Genomic DNA, 21919 nt, shown 5'->3' on the forward strand with positions numbered 1-21919 from the left:
ATATTACTTTTAAAGAAGCTACTTTTAGCCCAATGGTTGACTTTTCAACAGAAACAATAGAAGCCATGTGACAATAAAATGGTATCTTTAAGTGCTAAAGAAATAAGAGTAAACGGATGAAATACATAAGACTAGCAAAAAAAAGTGAATATATGTATAGCAAGACAATCATGGATATGAGAGGCAGAGAAAAACTGAGGAATTATTCTGGATTGAAAGATATTGGTGGAACCTGACAATCTAATGCAACACGTAGTGCTGGATAGCATCCTGGATGAGATAGGAAAACTGTTTAGACAGAAGGCAAATTTGAATCAGGTCTGTGAACTTAATGGTAGGGTTGTATCAACGCTGATTTTCAGATTGGTAGAGTTGTATGGTCATAATGGAGGAGAGAATCTGTGGGATTACAGAATTACACTAGAGTTTTTAGGGAGGTTGGGGCGTGGTGTCAGAAAGGGTCCAAGTAGAAGTCAGAATGGTGATAGCTTTGTAAAGGAGGGTGAAAGGAATAACTGAGAAGGGACATGAGGAGAGATTTTGAAATGACAGTGATGTTCCATTTCTTGAACTGCATACTGACTGCTTACACCTGTGAGTTCACCTTGCATATTTCATTAATCTGTTCAGTTATTATGTGGGACCTTTTTGGTATATGTGATAGATCAATATCACAAAACAGTTTATATTGTAAAATCTGGCTACCCTAGAGGAAACACATTAACATTATTTGTTTACTTCTTTTCAAGAACATAGTCACACCCCTTTCCCTTTTTTAAATTCCGTGGTTTCTAATTTGTTGAGTATTATTCCTATTTTAACTAAGCTATTACCTTTTTCTGTTATCAGAAACTGGTAAGTCTGGTGTGTTATTAATTCTTCTAACACTAATTCTGGTGTCTACTTATAATTCTGCTCTTTTATTTTCCTACACTGCTTGTATGGAACAACATTTAACCTTCTCTCTTAATTCTAGACTTATTCATTTTTCATCATATGGTGCAAGAGCTGAATTCATTGTCTTGTAAAGCAGTCATATCTGAATATATATATATACATATATATCTATATATATACAGACACACACATATATACATATACATGTATATATATAATTTTACTAGGAATTATTTTTTCTCTTTTACATTAACATTATGGCATTATATTGTTTGTAAAATTGTGTGTGTGGTAGGTTATGTTATCCATGAATATAATTTTAGGATAATAAAGGCATGTTACAAAATAATTTATTATTCAAAGCAGGACTTGGGTCTGAATAGGATTGAGAACCCACTATCCAGGGTCTGCAGGAGGATGGCTGTGTCTTGAGAAGAGAGACAGAGGAGAGGGAAACAGAATTTCTAAATCCCACTTTCCAGTCTTTCTTAAATACCAATCTTTCTCATCTAGAAAAATGAGCACAGGCTTTGAAGCCATTCAGAACTGGCTCCTAATAGGTACTCGTCAGCGGTATACTAGCTACATGACCTTGTGAAAGTTACTTAATCTACTTAAGCCTTGGTTCATCTATGAAATTGCTCTAATCATTTCTTGCCTCTTAAGGCTGCCGTGAGAATTTAGGAGATAACAGGGGACGAATCTTGCATACCAAGTGACTAACCTATAATTGACATTTAACAAATGTTAATACACTCTAATCTATCACTTCCACGCCCAGGGTTCCAACTAACTCCAAGGGTCCCTTTGTGCAAATAAAAACAAGGTGCCCTTTCATCTGGGAGGGTGCCACCTGTTGTGAAGTCTCATGGCTTGGTGAGAGGAGCCCTTCCCCCATCTCCGCCTGGATCAGGGCTCTTATATAATTCTGGGCACACCCCACTTCTTTCCAATTTGACCCCAATACAGAAGACATGAGTTTTCATACACGCACTAGAGTCCAAGAACACAATTACCATTAGCAAAGTCACAGAGGAATGTTTGAGACATCCATGGTGTGATTCCATTGCTCTTTGTGTGCCCAGGTAGAGGTAGATCAGGTGATAGAGGCCTTGAAGATCTCCAAGGATTTCTGGACCAGAGCTCTGTCTCAGACGGGGTGTCAGAGATCCCACTTTTCTCATATCCTATCTGCATGACTCAGCACTCTCATAAGTGAACTTTAACCAAGAAAATGACGCCCCTAACTTAAATTGGCTGTTAAACAACAGCCCGCTCCCTTTAAATCATTGTGACATGGCTTTCTAGGAGGCAACATTGTGGTGTAAAGAGGGACAGAATGGCCCAAATTTGACAATCAGCTCTGCTCATTATTAATTATATGGTCTTGGGCAAGTTTTCCTCCCACGATCTCAATTTCCTCACCTGTAACAAGAGGAGAATATTCACCACCCAGGAGATAACCTATGTAAGGTAGTACCTAGTCCCATGCTTGGAATACTCCACTTGTTAGTTCCTATCTCCCTTCCTGCCTTCATTGATTTATTCATTCAACAAGGACTTATTAAACTCTTGTAATATGTCAGGCACTGCTCTAGGCAATGGGAATATAGCAGTGAACAGAAATCCTCATCCTTGTAGAGGTGAATTCTCAAGGGAGAAGCAGACAATAAAAAAGGTAAATACGTAAACATGTATGGTATATCAGGTATTGATAGGTGCTGAGACAAAACATAGAAGGCATAGAGGGAGGGAAAAGGAGAAAGGGGATCTCAATTTTAGGTTGCATGGCCAAGAATGGCCTCATCAAGAAGGTGGCTTTGAGGAAAAGTTCTGAAGGAAGGGAGATTAAAAGTCAAATGAAAATCTGGGGAGAGTGTTCTGGCTTGTGCAAAGACCCTGAGGCAGTAGCATGGCTGGACTGTTAGAGAAACAGCAAAGAGGCCAACATATTGAGGTGGAGGAAGTGAGAAGAGTTGTGGGAAGTGAGGGAAAAGGGGTCATAGGGGCTGACTCACTGCCATCCTCTTCTCACACACAGTAGGTACACAGCAAACATTCATTTGAATGATGAATTCAGATGTAAATGTAGCAGGACTTGGAGGGACACCATTTTCTAGGCTGCAGTACTTTCTGCATTTTCAAAATGGTGAAAGAATTAATCTGTGGGAAAAGAGTGGCATTAGAAAAGTTATTAGTCTGGAAACCACTTTGATCTAGCCACTGGCTACTATATTGTTCAAAGATGCTTTTCCTTAGTCAACAGCCTCTTTCATCTTCTTCACCAAGTCCAGTGCCTACAATCTCACGTTCCCTCTTCAGTTCTATTTGTCTTAGTTGCGACCTGAATAAGAAACTCCTTCCCAAAAGACTTCCCCAAATTCCTATGTTCTATTTTACTCCAGACTTTATCACTCTTTAGCTAGAAATGTAATTACGCTTGTAACAATGCCCGATTTTACTGACTCGCCCTCACCTGCTCTAATACCTATGTCTTCGATTGCCAAGGCATGTCATGGTAAGTGCTCAGACGTCAATATATCAGCTCTCATCACCATGAGTGCTATTTTTCTGTGATCCTATTCCAGCCCCCTCTCATCAATATTGGATTTAAATTACATCACCACCCTCCATCCCTGCTATGACCTTCCAATGGCTTCGCAGCTCACTTATAATAAAATCCAAACTACCACTGTGTCTTTAGGACCTAGAACATTAGCTGGCACATAATAAATACTCAGTAAGCGTTGTGAGTTCATGAATGGTCATTGCCCAGAAAGTTGCATGTACCTCATCACTAGCAGCAGTACTGCCATCTCCCACGAGGGCACTGGGGTCTCTGTCAAGGGAGGCATAGAACATAGTCATTAGGACTGGGAGCTCTGGAGCCAGCCTGCCTGGCTGTAGGTCTGGCTCTGCAACATATTAGCTGTGTGATCTTGGGCAGGTTACCTAATTCCTCTGTGCCTCCATTACCTGGAATTAATATCATCTTCCTCACAAGGTCACTGGGAGAAGTAAATAAGAAAACACATGTAAAACACTTAGAGTTTGACACATAGTAATCAGGCCAGGAAAAAAATAAGACCCATTACATTCTCACTGTATTGTTAGGATTCTTTCAGTTGCCAATAACGGAAACACCTTTGAGGCAGCTTAAGCAGCAAAGAGTAGTTTATTTTATAGTTACAGGGGAGTTTCACAGAGCCCACAGGCAGGAATGCATCTGGGGCTTCAGGAAGGAGCTACAGTCGAGTTGGAAAGCCATCGGTAAGTGTTCTCCCTCTGTGGCCTCATGGCTTTTCTCTGTAGCTCCCCTTTAGTCTTCCTCTTCTGCAATCAGGGCAACTTGCTGGTCTGTCTCTCACTACAGCTCCTAAGCTTACATATTACAGGCCCCACCACCTCAGGAACTGACAGCCAGTCCTCGTTCCTGGTTGCAGATTCTAAGAGGTGATAATCTGCTTGGTCTCGTGGAGTCTGATGTCCACTCCAGTCAACCAGCCACACCGGGAGGACACGATGCAGTCCAAGCACAGCAGCTGGTGACCACCACTATGGGAGCAAGGAGTGGGGCAATCTCCTGAGAAAGGGACACCGCGGGCCCATGGGCTGGGCAGACACCCCAGAAGGAGTCCACTACACAGGTCTTCCCGAAGCTGCCAATCCAGGAGGTGCTGGGACTTCAGCAGGAGAGAATGCCCTGGCCTTCTGCTCCTTCAGTGAGCCAAGCAGGTCTGTGCTCCGAAATCTCACGAATCACTTTGGCTTCTTCCCCAGGACAGTCACCAGACTACAGGCCTAGCTTCTTCGCGTCCACGTCCCATACCAGCACGAAACCTTCAGACATTTCCTCCTGACCGCCTTCAACCTTCATGCCAATCAATGCAGGCAGACAGAGGACTGTGCTGATATCTCTACCACTTCCTCACAAACCCTGTCCACCAATCCACCCCATACACAGCCTGTATTTTCACACCTACAAAGGTTTCCACCCAAATCACTTCACACCAAGGATAATCAGGTTTTGGATGATGGGTTTTATTGCAGAACCCTAGGTAGGAGCTAAACACAGGACACTGTTCAGAACCCTGGGGAATGGAAACGCAGGTCAGGTTTACCGCCCTTTGCAGCAGTCACAGCTGGTGTCAAAGACAAGCGGGCCGGGCAGTTCTACTGGTACGTGATTCCATTCAGGCAGTGCCAGAAGGCGTTTCTGTTGTTTGCCACAGGACACAGGCCATTGGCTTTGCTGGAACAGAACCCACTGCCCTCAGAGCTGCCTGCAGAGGAGCTGCTCCCAGACCGGGTCCCACTTCCACTTCCGCTTCCCCTCCCGCTCCCACTCCCGCTACTGGGAGGAGGAGTTATTGGTACAATGGGCTAAGCAGGGGCAGTACAGCCGGAAACAATAGGAGAGCAGACTAGTGACCTGGCAGATGCTTCCAGCTTTGCCTAGAGGTGAAAAGACTAGTAGACCTGGAGCGATATCTGGAGGTGGGGTACAGTTAGCTCTGGATCCAAAACTGAGAAAATCACATGGTAATTCCACACTCAGGAATAAGGAAAAGCTGCAATTTCAAGCCAGCCCGGTTTTTAATTTTAAAAGTTCTCTCTTCCCTTACGATGTCAAAACCATTAAAAAGAAATTTACTGAGCACCCAGATGTGCAAAACACTTTTCTAGGATCTGAGTATACGTGGTGAGCAAACAAGCTCTAAGAGAAAATCTGGGAAACTTTTCAGGGAGTTGGTACTTCCCCTGAATTACAGATTGGAAATATGTGAGCACTACTGAGGGTTTCTTGTGGAGGGGGAGCCAGGTGGGCTGAAAGAGAGGTTTAATAAACGGTTCATAGAGAAGTAAATGATTATGTTGTAAGGTTAGCCTAATTTCTTGAGGCATTTAAGACTTAGCAGACCTGGAAATCCCACCCATATAGACCAGCTTGCTTTCTCATCTGAGCATAAAATTTCTGACATGGAAGTTCAAGGACAGGGGAAGATTGCAGCAGCTCTTTCTCAGCTGGGTAAGAGCAGGGAGGTGAAATGGAACTAGGCTCCATGGGCTATGGAGATGGGCGTATGGGAGAGCTGTCTATTGAGTTGGAGAAGGAGCATTTGTAGACTCTGGGTATCCTTCTGCTGTCACTCACTTGCGCTCTGCAGGCCCAGGGCCTTCTTCAGGGTGGTGGTCAGGGGAAATTTGCCCTGGTTGCAGAAAGTGCCCGTGAAGTCATCCAAATCGATGGCCCAAACAATGGCACCTCCAAAGTTGTTCTCTTGAGCCAGTCAGCCTGTAGGAATTAGAGAAAAGGCCAATGAAGTTCAGACATCAAGGTCAACTTGGGCCTCCAGGGCTACAAACGGGAACAAAGTCATGGGCAACAACAGTCCATAGAACACAATCTACCTTGACTTTGAAGCTCCTGGTGTCATCATAGCCAAGCCACTCATTGCCTTTGTAAGCATAGGGAACCTCCTCAGAAGCCTCCCACACTTCAATAGCTCCATTCTTCAGGAAGGTACAGATCTAAGAGGAGATAAGAAGAGGTCGAGTGGTAGGCACAGCGGTAAGCAGTCATAAAAGGCATGGAAAGGGCAAGTTGAGAAGGGATGCGTGGAAGTTACTTGAGAAGGAAGACCTAGAGCTCTATCAGCAAAGTTATCAATTCATTTAGGATTCTGATTCTTTGTCACATTTGGGTCATTTATTTTGAATATGGAGAGAAGCTCTTAAATGAAAGAACGCCTGGGCAGGCAGTTAGAAGTGTCTATACATTGATATAATCTCATTGATGATATCTTTTTTTCTTCATTGCTCTGTATTTGGAATCCAGCGTGAGGGTCCAACTAAAGTACAATGTGATGAAATAAGTCAGACAGAAAAAGTCGAGAACCATGTGATTTCACTGATAATGGTATATAAAACTGAAAACAACAAAGAAACAAGACAAACAAGTGAAAAACAAAACTCATACACACAGACAGTAGTTTAGTGGTTACCAGAGTGTAAGGGGGCAGGGTGTAGTAGATGAGGGTAAAAGGGGTCAAATATATGGTAATGGAAAGAGAACTGACACTGGATGGTAAACACACAATGTGATATATATAGGTGATGTATTACAGAATTGAATGTAACTTTACAAACAATTGTCACCCCAATAAATGTTAGTTAAAAAAAAAGTACAACGTGAGTGTTCATCTTGCCTCCCCTGCAAATAGCCATCAGCATCCACTTTCAGCCTTAACTACTTGTCAAACGAGCCAAGAAATGTGGAATCTTGTTCATATTGTCAAACCCGTGGCTGGAGAGAAAGCCACTTTTCTCCTGCTCTCTAAGACCTCCAGGAGCATACCTCATAGTAGGCCCAGAACCCAGACTGCCTGCTATAGGGCCCAGCAGGGCCAGGGCCAGTGGTAGGAGCACCGATTCCATGGTTGGAGGGGTTGCTCAAGATGAAGGTGTGTCCGTAGGCTGGGAATCCAACGATGAGCTTCTCAGCTGGGGCCCCATTGTCCTTCCAGTAGTTCATGGCGTAATTCTGCAATGGCAGACGGTTACCTACAGGCCTCACCAGGCTGGCGATCCAGAGCTTAGTTCCTTTAGACCCCTGTTCTAGCAGGTAAATTGTTTGATGTTATGACAGATGGATTTGTTAGAATTAAAAAAAATTTTTTGGTGATATTATAGTTAAGGAGATTTGATCAGTCACTTAAGAGGACAGTTATCCAAGTGAGACATTTGCAGAATTTATGTTTGTTTTGTCCCTGAATCTCCACGTGATTTGCGACATCAGCTCTGGTCTGCATCTGCATCTATTCCCGGACTCACCACATTGAGGTAGGCGTTGCTGCCAGTGTCAGTTGGGTATTTGTAGAGGGGGCTGTTCTCTCCAGTGTAGCCCTCCCAGGAGCCGTGGAGGTCATAGGTCATGACATGGATGTAGTCCAGGTACCTGAGACGGGGTAAAGGAGTTCAAAACATCTGTGATGGTCATTTCCCACACCTGTGCAGGCAAAGCCTCCTAAACAAGGTCCTCGAACAGCAAGCAGACGAAGGATGAGTGTCTCTGACACAAGCGACACACAGAGGAATTGTGGGACAAGTCATCACTCACTGGGACAGCTGGGGGATCTCATAGCCAGCCTGGATGTTGGAGATGCCAGCAGCTACTGCGGCGGTGACCATCAGCCTGGGCTTGTTGGTCTGCTTGGCCTCCTGCTCAAAAGCTGCACGCATTTCCTGTAGAATAATCAAGTACACTAGGGCATCTATGAATCTGACTACAGCTCCTTAAATAATAACACATACATGTTTGCATAATGTTTTTCTTTTTCAAAGTGCTTTTACGTGTTTTATCTACTTTGGTCTCTCAACAGCCCTATAACATAGATAGAATCAAAGATATTAATCAATTTTATAGCTACTATAATATCTATAGAAATTAGACATTTTCACCAAAGTTCCACAGCAAGTTAGCAGCCAGGTCATGACCCAAACCGGGTCCCACATGGACCAGTCAGAGCTTCACTTATTTCCCTACATTCTGAAGTTATTGTTACTGTGGTAACCTACACCCAACTTTGGGCAGTATAGAAATTCGTTTCCCTTTGTCCAATAGGTGAACTACTTTATAGGCCTGACATCCTATCAAATGAAATGCTGAACTGGCCAGTGAGGAGGGTGGAAACAGCCCTGTTCCCATTCAGTACTAGAGGTTCATCCACCTGTATTTTGTGTGACTCTAATCTCATTTGGAATACTGGATTCAGTTCTTATCATTGCGTCATTAGGGTGTGCTAGAGTGGGTTCCAATGAAGAGTGGCTTTGAAAATGGTCATGTGGGTACTGGCTGAAGGAACTAGGATATTTCATTGAAGAAGAGAAATTATAGGCAGGAAATTTTAGCTGTTGTGAAATATCAAACCAATATATTGCAAACGGTGCAGTTTCATTCTGTTACTTCAGTGGGCAGAGCTAGAACCAATGACTAGAAGTTATAAATTATGATGGGAAGCATGTTGCCTCTAAGAATAGAGACGTTCTTTTTGACTACTGGAGCTGTTCAATAATTAAATCGATTGACTTTTCGATTCATGGGTTATTAACATCGAAACTATCGGGAGGCTCATCAGATCTGATATATGGGATGGTATAGAAAAATCTCTGTCTTGGAAGAGGGTAAATCTATAACCAACCTTAGTCCTTGGCTTTTCTCACTCCCTTCGCTTTTCTTTGGTGATCTCTAATCGTCTACCCCTGCTGATGACTTCAATACAATATATCAAGGCAATTTCTTTGTCCTGAACTCCAGATTGCTGTTCGTCCAATGTCTATGGAGCATTCCTTTAGGATGTCCTTACACTCACCGTGTTCAAAGACAAATTAATCAGTTCTTCTTCTTACTCTAAATCTACTCTTCTTCCTGGTTTTACCATCTTAGTTAATAACACCACAACCAAGCCAGTCCTCCAAGTCAGAAAACTAGAAATCCTCTCTCTTTCACTTTCAACTGGTCTCCAGATCCTGTTAATATTTCCCTGCTAATATCCCTTGTATAATCCCCTTTCTGTCCTCACTGTTAGAGCCTTTGTCGGGGCCACCAGCATCTCTTGCTTGATTGACTGCAATCGTTTCCTAACTCTATCCCTACCTCCCTACCTCCTTCTAATTCATGGTGAAAGCCAGAGTGAATCTTTCTAAAAGACAAGGTTTGTCATATCTCGATCCTACTTAAACATCCTTTCAAGCTGTCCCATGGCCTTGAGGGCCAAGTCCAATTCCTTAACATAATGTACAAATCGCACACAACTGATTCTTGTCACGTACGCAGCTTCACAATCCATCACCCACTTGCTCACACATATCTACACACCTTCATTGGTGCAGCTCCCATCATCATCTAATTGGTTAACACCAGTGTTCCTCCAGACTGAGCTCGAGCATCATTTTCTCTAGGAAGTGCTTCCAGATCCTGCCCCAGAACAGAATTAGGAACCCTCTCTCTGGGCTGCTTTTGCATTCTGCAGACTCCTAATAAAAACCTTCTCTATAAAAATTCTTTGTGTTGCTATCATTCATACATTTACTCAGGGTTCTTTTGGGAAATCTAAATTATGGGACTGGGCTTATCTTTTTAAAGGAATGTATTGACTATACACACACACACACACACACACACAAAATAAAAACGTAATTACCTCATATTCTAGTCCATCAGATGAAATGGTAAATGTTGTTTGAGCATAGTTACTTTCTTAGCCTCCATGTGGCTTAGAATTACATACATTTTCTGGAATAGTGGTTCTCAAACATCGGTTTATGCAAGAATTAAGTTCAAAGGTAAGAGTGGGAGGATATTATTAAAATGCCAGATTTATAGCCCCTCTCCCAGAGATTCTGATTCAGTTGGTTTGGGTTAGGTTTTGGCACCTTTATCAAGTGCCAAATGTGATTTTGATGCATGTCGTCAATGGACCACATTTCAAGAAACACCACTCTAAAGGGGTTTATTTCCTCTTGGGTATCATAACTTAAATTCTAGTAGCTGCATTTTCGATAATGTCATTCCTGATGGTAGCAATGACCTGTAGTCTTACCCTAGATATAACAAAACTGAACAAATCAGAAATTAGAAGATACCAGGGTGTTTTGTTTGTTTTGTTTATATATAAAATAGAACTCTATTTAAAATACAGCAAACTCATCTTTCTTAGGCTCAACGATGTCTAATCTTCAGTATCCTCTGCGTCCTGTCTCCTATGCAAGTAGCTAAGATGGCTTGCAGTTTCCTGGGTCATAAAAAAGATATTCACAAAGAAAGGAAGAAACAGAAGTAATATTTTTTGAATACCTGCTAGAGCAGGCTATGTGCTCTGTTATTCACACTCTTACTACTTAAAATGTGGCTCCTAGACCAGAAGTCTCAGCAACATCTGAGAGCTTATTAGAAACGCAGAGTTTTTGTCCCCACCTCAGACTTTCTGAATCTGAACTGCATTTTAGGAAGACCCTAGATGATGATCTGTCTGCACATTAATGTTGGGAAAGTAATGACCCAGGGAAGACCAAATGAATTATCTCTCCCTTCTCTTGCTTGTTTTTCAGGCCATTGAAAGTTTGTTAGTGGTCAAATCATTCCATTTGATGGAGATGATCTCGTTGTTCCGCATCCCAGCAAAGGCATACATCAGGTGAGTACAGAGTCAGGGGTCGGTGTCATCAGGCTTGAAACGCCCTAGGCCTGGCTGGTACTGGGCCCAGTTGGTGAAGTAGCTTATCAGCTGGTAGGCAGAACCTGTGGGGAGTAAGGAGTAAGGACAATGGCCTGATTTAGGTGCCACTGACATGTGCCATGAGTTTTGGTCCTGCCTCTGTTTCCCTCCCTTCGCTTCAGGTCCTGATCTCTGTGTGACACTCTTGCAAATTGATGGGTTCAAAGATTCTAACTTGGGAACTAGTCACTTACTTGGGGTTGGTTATTGTTAACTTTGACAGGTTCACCTTGCGATCTTGTATAAGCCCAGGAACTACTGAAGAAAGGATACCCAGCCGTCCTTTGAAGCCCAATGAATAACTGTGTAACTCTGAGATGGTCATGCAAAAGGAGATAGATAGCAGTGACAGCCAATCCAAATCAGTAGATTCTCCTAACATCAAACCCATCTGTCTATGAATTAGCTAGTAGCTCTCTTTCCCTAGTATGGCTTATCTCTTGATATACATATTTTTTAAAGTATTATTGGAATATTTAAAATCACACATATTTAGCAGACAATTGTATTATGAATAATTTATAGAAATTTGAGGTTTATGGCAGGAAACGATTGTGTCAAAGATAAAACATAGAGTTCATGACTTACCTAGCTGAGCATTCAGCAGAAAGGTCTGACCTAGAGAGAAAGAAAACATGTACTCTGAACTTGTCCATATCCTGTGGAATCTAATTCTGAGGACTTGGGTGCCATCTTATGTGTCACAGGTTGTTACAGCCCAAGTGGCACTTAGGAGTTACACCAAAGAGTAGGCTTCTCAGTGAAGTCACTAGGAGATATACCTTTCCCTTCTCTCAGTCAAAAATGGCCATGGCTTTCTCTTCTTCCACCTTTCATGTGAAAAATAAATGCAGAATTTAAAGTCTGCTGTCAATAGAAGATCGACTGACTGAAATTACCCCAAATCCACTCTACTCAATGACCACACATCCATATTTGTTTCACCTCCCTGAACTGAGATGAGTACAAACCTTCCACAGATAAAGCATACTTTAAAGCAGTGAATTCAATATCTTCTGGTGCCTTGAATTTTTTATTTTTCTTGAACTACATTTTAGGGAATTCTTACAATGGAAGAGAAGAAATATGAACTATGAGGCTATATTCCAGACACCTCTCCCTGGCTTCTATCAGAGCACTTGTGATCTTATTGTTTTATAAATTGAGCTAGAAGTTTTATTTGGAAAATGTTCTGGAAGTTATTAAAAAGAACTGTAAATCTAAAGCAACTTATAAACAGTGGATACCAGCTCTAGGCAATTTACTGAATCAACCTCTTTGCATGACTCACAGTGACATTTTTGTGATACATCAGCAACTTAGTAGAACAGTGGGGATAAAAGAGAAATAATTCTGAAAAAGTAGAACAAAGGTAGCTTGTATTATTCTGTCTCAATTCCTATTGATTTTCATCCCTAGAAAAGCTAGACCAAGGACACAAGCATGTACATAAAAATAATAGCAATTAAAATGAGGTGGTACAGGAAGATGAGAAGATGAATGGAGACAAAGGAACAGCCTAACAAATGATGAGAGAGAAAGACAACAAGCCTTCCTTTTAGGAGCATGTCCATGGCGTAAATGAAGGTGGAAATGTTACCAGAGTCAATTGAGATGAAGAGAACAACAGGTAGACTGGTAGGTACATGTCAGGAAAAAGCGTTGACGTATAATATGAAGACTGCTTCATGGCTGCCAGATCCAGAGGGAAAAAGAAATCCAGTAGGAGTAAGGCTGGCTCTATCTCTGATTACAAACCCACCTGTGAGGAGAATAAACTTTGCCATGGTTGCCATCGGTACTGGTCTAGCAGAGCCCAGAGTTGCTCTGTATGCCATCTGAGCTCCTGGTTATCACAAGGCCTTCCAAGTGGAGAGCATTTCAGCCAGATGTGTACGTAGCTAATCAATAATTCAACAGATCTCCTGCCCTATAAACACCATTCGGTAGACCTCCAACCTACACTTCCCTATCTGCACCGCCTTCTCTGCTTAATAAAGACAGAACTATGACAATGCCTCCTCACAGGGTGGTGGAGACCAGCACCATGGAAAAAGCACCAGCCTAATAGCCTTTTTGGCAGTTCCCAGAGCTGATAAGCCTCTGCTTCCACATTGTGCTTAGGTTTTTATGTTGTGGACATTTCGTGCCTGACATCAAAGCATGTCTTTATTAGAAAGTAAATAAAAGCCCTTGGAAGTTATTAGCTGTTCTTAAATCCTTTTCTTCATTATTTATGTGTAATTTTTGGTACAATCAGTGCCTATGGAACTTTTCCTCTTCAGGTGCTACTTTTTGAACATCCTATCCACACCTGTTCTTCAGAATGATTTAAGTCATGGTTATTTAATAATTTTATATAAGAATGTATGGTTCCCAAAATGTCCCCTCCAAAGGTCACCAAGATCTCTCTAGTGTTTCATCGTTCCAAATGACATCCAGATGTTAAAAAATATTTTGTGTTGCTGATGGATAGAGATGATGGTGATGATATTGAAGAGTATCTTTTAATAGAAATACTTGCAACCTGACCATTTCTAGAATTTTATGTTTAAAATTAATCCAGCCCACCTTCCAAACATTATCCACTACCGTTGTCCTATAACAAATTTCTGCTTCAGCCGAAATGGTCTAGTCACTAAACATGTTTTGTACGCCTTTGCTCACACACTCTCTTTACCCTTTGCCTGTAATGTCTTCCCTTTCCCCTCACTGCCTACCCCAATCTTACAATTCTTCAAAGCCCGGCTCAGATTCTCTCTTTGAAGCTCAATGATCTCTTCTTCCTCTGAAATACCTTATATACTCTAGTACATACTGTCTGTACTGCTTATATGGGACTGTCGTGCGGGGTGTCTGGCGGGGCGGCTTGCGGGGTCTCTGCTCCCGCTCCCCACATAAGAACGCAGGACATGGTGAGGCCAAAAAGGAACACCCACGGAGCTATAGGTAGGGAAGTCATACCACTATGGTCTCACTGGAGGCTGGGTTTACACGACGTGCGACCTGCTGTGCGCTTTGCTGCCAACCGACCAACTCTCCTCGACTCTCCTTACTCTCCTTCAGTCTCCTCCTTCACTCTCCTCGGCTCCCCTCCGTAGCCGCGGCAGTTATATCAGTGGCCAATGGCTTAATGGCTACAGCTGATGGCCAACCAGCCACAGCTGACGGCCATCCACTATCTGAGCCAGCACCTCTCCACATGAGGCCGAGAGCCTGGAAACTGCTTTCTGGGGCTCTGTCCCCACAGGGACTGTCTTGTGACAATACCTGAAATGTAGTTGGTGGGCATGTGGCTGTCCATCATGGGACGTTGACACTTTAGTGGACTTATTGTGAATCCAGACTAATTTTCCTATTTATCACATTTAGAAACGAAATTGTACCCATTCACCCAATGATAATTAGGTCCTGAGTGTTTGGTTCCTCCTTACAAGACCAGAAAAAGTCTGGTAGAAGTGCTTCTGGGAAGGATTTCAGTTGTGGAAGTTATAATATCAACACACACTACAAGCACCTACCATGTGTCAGAGATTGTTATTGGTGTTTATATCACTAAGGATTTATTTTTGCAAGTGACTAAAATCAACTCTCACAAGCACAAATCAGTATATTGGAAAAAGATGACGAGGCTCACAGAATCAAAGATAAGAATATAGCACCTGCCTCTGGAACGATAGAAGTCATTTCTTGGGGGAGAGGAGTGAGAGGAGGGCTGAGGATGAATAAACTCCAATTTCATTTTTCATGCATGCATCATTCCACACAAGAATCAAAGCCCAAGGAGAAATAATCCGGTTATATAGCTTTGAACTTGCATCAGACCCTTGGTAAAGGAAAGGACAGAGCTCTTGGATTTCCATTTTCATCAGGACTGGTCACAAAATGAAATTCTGAAAGAATGGAGAGTGAATAACGAGTGACTGAAAAACAATGAATGTTCATCACAGGGCTCCACGTCACCATTTTATTTAACCGATGTAAAAGGATTATCACTATCAGCCCAATTTTGTAGATGAGAAAATTGATCAAACAAATCTTAAGCACCAGATCCAGGATTCCGTGCCGAGATTCGCTGCCTCCAGAATGGAAATCTCCTACTATTTACACTGCACTACTTCCTTATATTAATTAAGTCGGCTAATTGGTGGTCTAGGTTGAACTGGGATGGAGTTTTCCTGAGGTCCTCAGGAGAATATGGTTGGGACAAAGAGCCAAAATTGTGTCAAATCAAGGTTAAGTCAAGAATTTGCAAAAGCAAGCAGCAAGGCCAATAGTTCCAGGTTTGTCCTATTTGGTGCTATCAGATCTAGCTGCTGTATAAATTTACTGAGATATTTTCTATTGAATTTGGCACCCCAGTCCTATATAAATGACCTGCAGATAAAGCATCGCTTCTTAAGAGCTCCAGGTGAGTTCCCATCAAAGTTGCCTGACATGTGAGCATTTGAGTACTGGAAAGAATTACCATCATCATAAGATTTGCAGACTAAATCAAGGTTTGAAAGTGTTGGCATTATGTATCCTTTCATGTTGTTAAATTTTTTTCAGTAAGCCTGTATTATTTTTAGTGTCTCCTAATTTTATGGTACAATATGCCACACACATTTTAGGTATACCTTTAATAAAAAATATTAAATGAAAACCCCTGTCCTCACACCCAGCTTAAATAAGATAATACTATATTTGTATATTACCCTACATGTCCTTCCCCATTTAGATGCTTCTCATTACCCGGATTTTGTGCTAATCATTTTCTTGCTTTATTTTTAATTTTATCACATATGTCTGTATCCCTAAATTCATTAATTTTCTAATAGTTTATTACAATTAGTTTATTATATTAGTTTTAATGTATTCATTTGTTTTGGCTTTGTATAAGTGAATAATACCATAGGCATTCTTCTGTTTCTTGCTTTTTAGCCCAGCATTAAGTTTCTGAGATTTATCCAAGTTGTCACAAGTAGCAACTGTTCACTCATTTTCACAGCTGTATGGTATTCTGTTATATGAATACGCTGCGATTCACTTATCCTTTCTGCATAGAACAGCGTGTGGTTTATTTCCAGTTGTTTGCCCTCCATGTTGCTATTAGCATTCTTGTCCACGTCTCTTGGTTCACATTTGCAAATTTCTCCAGGGTTTATACCCAAGAAAGGGATTACTCCAGGGTTTATACCCAAGAAAACAGCATGTGCATCTTAAAATTTACTAGTTAGCTGGAATTTTTTTTCCATAGTTGTTGTATCAGTTTGTACTACCAACAACAATACATGAGCATTCCTACTACTACATACCTTTGTCAAAACTTGGTATCATCAGGCTTCAAAATTTGTGTCATCGTGGTAGGTAGTTTTAGGTTATATCTCTCAGATTATACAGACTAGAAAAATATCATGTCTAGTCAAAGTCAACCAGTCATTGGTTGCTCTCCTTACCGATGGGCTTAATCATTATATGGAATTGAACAGGCCCCTAGTGGTAGATACAGTACAAAGGTCAAGAAATAACTGGCTACATTAGCCTCACATCAGCCTCAGTGACCCTGGAGCCAGTACTGTCTCCTGCATGGCCTACTAGGTCTAGGACATAGCATCCTTCACTGACAGTCAGTTACACTACACTGGCCAGTACTGGGTAGTATAACTCCATAGAATATTCTAGAAGGAAGGTGACATTAGGCGACACCAATGACTTTCCCTGACTGAACCTGATTCTGCAGGTGCAGATTCATGGTATCAGTATCAGGTAGACGATTCAATATTATGAAGATTAGCAGAGTCCATCACCTATGAGAGTTGCAGCTAAGATCTTGGGGCAACTTGAGTGATAATTATCCCGATCTAACGCAAGACACTGAGAATGCATCGCCACCCACCCCGTAGGGTAGATCCTTCCTACCCTAGGAAGAGGCTGTTTCTCCTTGCAGAAATATCTATGGCATTTTGCCCATACCTGGAGCCATTACTTGGGTGGGAATCCTGCAGCAACATTTCCCATTGTCATGGTCATGGCAACGCTTGGAGCATGTTATTTGCACCAGCACCAGGATAAGAATGGCTTGCGTAGTACTACACCAGCAGGGTCAAGTAGTTGAGACAGACATCGTATGGCCCACAAAGCCTAAAATATTTACTAACTGGCCCTTTAAAAAGTTTGCCCACCCTGCCCTAAACAACCTGTTCTCTCCTGACCACTTCTCCTATGACTTCCCCCACAATTTCGCTGCCCTTGCTTCCTTTTCTCCAAACAGACTGGCCTCCTTTCTGTTGTTCCTTTAATACATCAGAAATTCTCCTTCCTTTGGGCCTTTGCACTGATCTTCCTCTCTGCTGGCAACACTGTCCCCAGATCACTATAAGATAGCACTGTCCCCATCTTCATTTCCTTTATATATTTGCTCATGTAATTTGTGAGCCTCCTACAAAATAAAAACACGGGACCCCATGTTCAAAAATTATTAAGAATTCCCAGATGTCAATAATAGAGCATTAAACTAAGTGGATAGGTCATGTGCCTAAGAAACTGGCCCTGATCATATATCACCTCGTCAATGGTCTACATTTCAAACTGCCACCCCTTCACCAGCAGCCTCCAGCCTCCCTACTCTCCTGTAAGTTTTGTAACACTTTTTAACATTCAACATACTACATGGTTTATGTATTATTATATTTATTATTTAATATGTCTCCCCCTGCTAAAATGTAAGCTCTATGCGGATGGGGATTTTTGTCTGTTTCCTTCACTACTGTATTCCAAATATGAGGGTGCCAAAAAAAAATGTGTACAAGTGGACACTTTGGTCAGCGTTGCTCAAGCAGTAGTTCGCCATAATCAGAAGTGTCTGGACGCTGATGGGAACCACTTTGAGCATCTGTTTTAATTGCAGAAGTCTAACGTGACTTGTGTTCATCTTTTGTTATTGGTATACATTGAGTATTACAATTTTAATACAGTTTTACTTTCTTAAAATGTATATACTTTGTTTTGGCACCTTCTGTATATAAAATAGTGCCTGGATTATAGTAGGTGCTCAATGAGTAATAATAATAAATTGTATTGAAAAATTATATGAAATCCAGCAATTTTTCCATTGTCATGATGGTTTACATTTCTTATTTTAAACTCAGATAAAATGAAATATACAATTTTTGTTAAAAAGAGCATTTCTACTATGATTTACAAAATTATTTCTGTCTGGTTATTTATTTTTTCTTTTATATTTATAACGGCTAATTGTTACATAGTATTAAGTAGTAAGAAATATAGCTGATGAAATTAACCCTCTGGAACTGCTGTTTTTATTTTGTAACTATGTAGTGTCTTTGATTCCTTAATTATGTGCGTGTATTACTTTTTATTAAATTTATTGGGGTGACATTGGTTATCCCAATAAATTTAATAAAAATTATTTAAATTATATAGGTTTAAAGTGTACAATTCTATATACATCATTTATATATTACTACATTGTACGTTCACCACCCAGAGTCAGTTCTCCTTCCATCACCATATATTTGACCCCTTTACCTTCCTCTACTACCCCCTTACCCTCTGGTAACCACTAAACTGTTGTCTGTGTCTATGGGCTTTGTTTGTTTGTTTATCTTGTTTGTTTGTTGCTTTCAGTTTTATATCCCACATATGACTGAAGTCATATGGTTCTCGATTTTTTCTGTCTGACTTATTTCACTTAATAATTTCCATGGATAATCTCCAGATCCATCCACGTTGTCACAAATGGCAGTGTTTCATCTTTTCTTATGGCTGAGTATTTTTCTGTGGTGTATATGTACCACATCTTCTTTAACCAATCATCTATCGAAGGACACTTTGGTTGTTTCCATGTCTTGGCCACAGTGAATAACACTGCAATGAATATAGGGGTACATGTATCTTTACAGATAAATGTCTTCAGATTTCTTTTTTTGGTAAATATCCAGAAGAGAGATTGCTGGATTGTATGGTAATTCTATTCTTAATTTTTCGAGGAACCTCCATACTGTTTTCCATAGTGGCTGTACCAATTTACATTCCCACCAGCAGTGTTTCAAGGTTCCTTTTCCTCCACAACCTCTCCAACACTTGTTATTACTTGTCTTGTTGATAATAATCATTCTAACACGTATGAGGTGGTATCTCATTGTGGTTTTGATTTACATTTCCCTAATAGCTAGTGATATTGAGCATTTTTCAGTATCTGTTGGCCATTTGTATGTCTTCTTGGGAGAAGTACGTGTTCAGATCCTCTGCCCCCCCCCTTTTTTTTTCAATGAAAGAAGGACTTTTATTTTTTTATTTTTTTATTTTTTATTTTTTATTAGTTTCAAGTGCACAAGACAAAGTAATACTTAGATGTTTATCATTTATATCCCTTACACTGTGTGAACACCCGTCCCCCATCCACTATCCCTCTGACATCGCACAGAGCCATTACATTTCCACTGTCTCTATTCCTAATGCTGTACTCCGCTTCTTGTAAGTATATACATACATATATACATAAATATATGTATATGTAGAATTATAGTTCTCTGCCCCTTTTTTAATTGAATTGTTTTTTGGTTGTTGAATTGTATGAGTTCTTTCTTTTGGATATTAGCCTTTTATCAGAAGTATTGTTTGCAAATATCTTCTATTTGGTTGGTTGCCTTTTTGTTTTGTTGATGGTTTCGTTTGCTGTGCAGAAGCTTTTTAGTCTGATATAGTCCTATTCATTTATTTTAGCTTTTACTTCCCTTGCCTTTGGAGTCAAATTCATAAAATCCTCTCTGAACCCAAAGTCCATAAGGTTAGTACCTATGCTTTCTTCCATGCCGTTTATTGTTTCAGGTCTTACGTTTAGGACTTTGATCCATTTTGAGTTACTTTTAGTATATGGTGACAGCACTCTAGTTTTATTCTTTTCACGTGGCTTTCCAATTTTCCCAGAACCATTTGTTGAAGAGGCTTTTTTTTTCTCCATTGTATGTTTTTGGTTCTGTACATGTATTATTTTAACCAAAACTAAAATTTAAATTTGAAAAGAGATAAAGGTTGAGAATTTAAAAAAAGATATGAGTCTTCAGATTGAAAGTGAGCATTCAGTATCATCTAGAAGGGAAAAAAAAATACTGAAACATAAAACTAAAAATAAAGTAAAATAATGGAATTGTGAAATTTCAAGTGTGAAGAGAAATGGTAAAAGTTGCCAAAGAAGGGGGCGGGCGGTAACAATGCTTAAACTGAGATAGGCATCAATCAATCTGTTTCTTATGTTCAAAACCACGAACATAAAGCTAACTAGAGAAAGCAGATCATTCCTGATTATTGGAGGTGTGATTTGGGTGGTAAACATGGGCAAAATTAGAAAAGTAGCTCATCGTCTACAATTCTGTTTAATTGATTTTATTCCAGTCTGGTATGCTCATTTGAGCAAAACTTTTTAAGTGCTAAGGAATCTGTCTTGTCAGATCTGTGTTCTGGGAAGAGTTTGTACTATCTAGACTGAGAATTTTCTTGCATTCTGCTAGATTAAGAAAGTGTGCTTTTTATCTGAACTATACCTACTGACTCCATTTCTTTTATTTCTATAGTTAACGTTTGTCATTTGTGGCCATCCAATGTCTTTGCACATGCTCCCTACATTTTAATAATTTCTTCTTTATGAATCCTGCTTTCCCAAGTAGAAGTCAGCAAACTCCCATTTTCTCTTGCTCACAGCCGAAGAGCAGGCCAGTGATTCAGACTCTGCTAAGATGTATGAGTCTTGGATTTCAAATTAAGCAACATGAGAGGTGGCCCATACGGAGAATCCACCTTCTAGGAAGTGCACTGGTGGATGTGACTTGTTCTAGGGCAGCAGTGGCGAGCTGATGGCACTCTGATGCCTACTACAGAGTGTCATTGGTTGTAGGCAGTGGACTCTGTGATGTTTCAACTAGAGCCACTCCAACAGTAAAGACAGGTACTGTTTCCAGCTCCCTTGCCCTTCCAGTTAACCTGAGAGCTAACCAATATCTTTTGAAAAGTTCCATTGTTGTTTAAATTAGTCAGAGTATAACTTGCTGTTAAAAACTAAGAACCTGGGCCATATATGAGAAGTCCACAGCTAACATCATTCTCAATGGTGAAAAGCTGAACGTTTTCCCTCTAAGATCAGGAATAAGGCAAGGATGCCTTCTTTTTTCACTTCTATTCAACATAGTTCCTGAAGTCCTAGCTAGAGAAATTAAGCACAAAAGAGTAAAGTTCTGCACAGGGAAAACAATAAAAGAAGAACATCAAGTAAATGAAAAAGTAACCTGTGGAATGGGAGGAAATATTTGCATGCCACATGTTGAATAAGGGTTAATATCCAAAATATATAAAGAACTCATAACAAAAACAAGAAATCTGATTTAAAAATATGGACAGAGGAACTGAATAGACATTTTTCCAAAGAAAACACCCAAATGGCCAACAAATGCAAGGAAAAATGCTCAACATCACTATTCCTCAGGGAAATGAAAATCAGAAGCACAATGAGATATCAGCTCACACCTGTTAGAATGGCTGCCTTCAAGAAAACAAAAGAGGACAAGTGTTGGCGAGGATGTGGAGAAAAGGGAACCCTTGTGAATTGTTGGTGCGATTGCAAATTGGTGTAGCCCGTGTGGAAAACAGTGTGGAGACTCCTCAAAAAAAAAATAAATAAATAAAACTACTATATGATCCAGCAATCCCACTGCTGGGTATATATGCAAAGAAAATGAAAACACTATGTC

The 21919-nt window shown here is 40.7% G+C and overlaps 1 pseudogene across 1 annotated transcript; it reads right to left on the minus strand.

The window, feature by feature from the left end:
* Nucleotides 1-5014: 5014 nt before the first annotated feature.
* Nucleotides 5015-8139, minus strand: LOC308487259 (acidic mammalian chitinase-like; annotated as a pseudogene). Its single transcript has 6 exons — nt 8018-8139; nt 7732-7855; nt 7256-7441; nt 6310-6429; nt 6053-6193; nt 5015-5321 (listed from the first exon to the last, which is right to left on the minus strand). The product of its transcript is annotated as an acidic mammalian chitinase-like (transcript).
* Between the last annotated feature and the right edge of the window lie 13780 nt (nt 8140-21919).

Source organism: Rhinolophus hipposideros (genome assembly GCF_964194185.1).
Source record: "Rhinolophus hipposideros genome assembly, chromosome: 19".
NCBI classification, from domain to species: Eukaryota; Metazoa; Chordata; class Mammalia; order Chiroptera; family Rhinolophidae; genus Rhinolophus; species Rhinolophus hipposideros.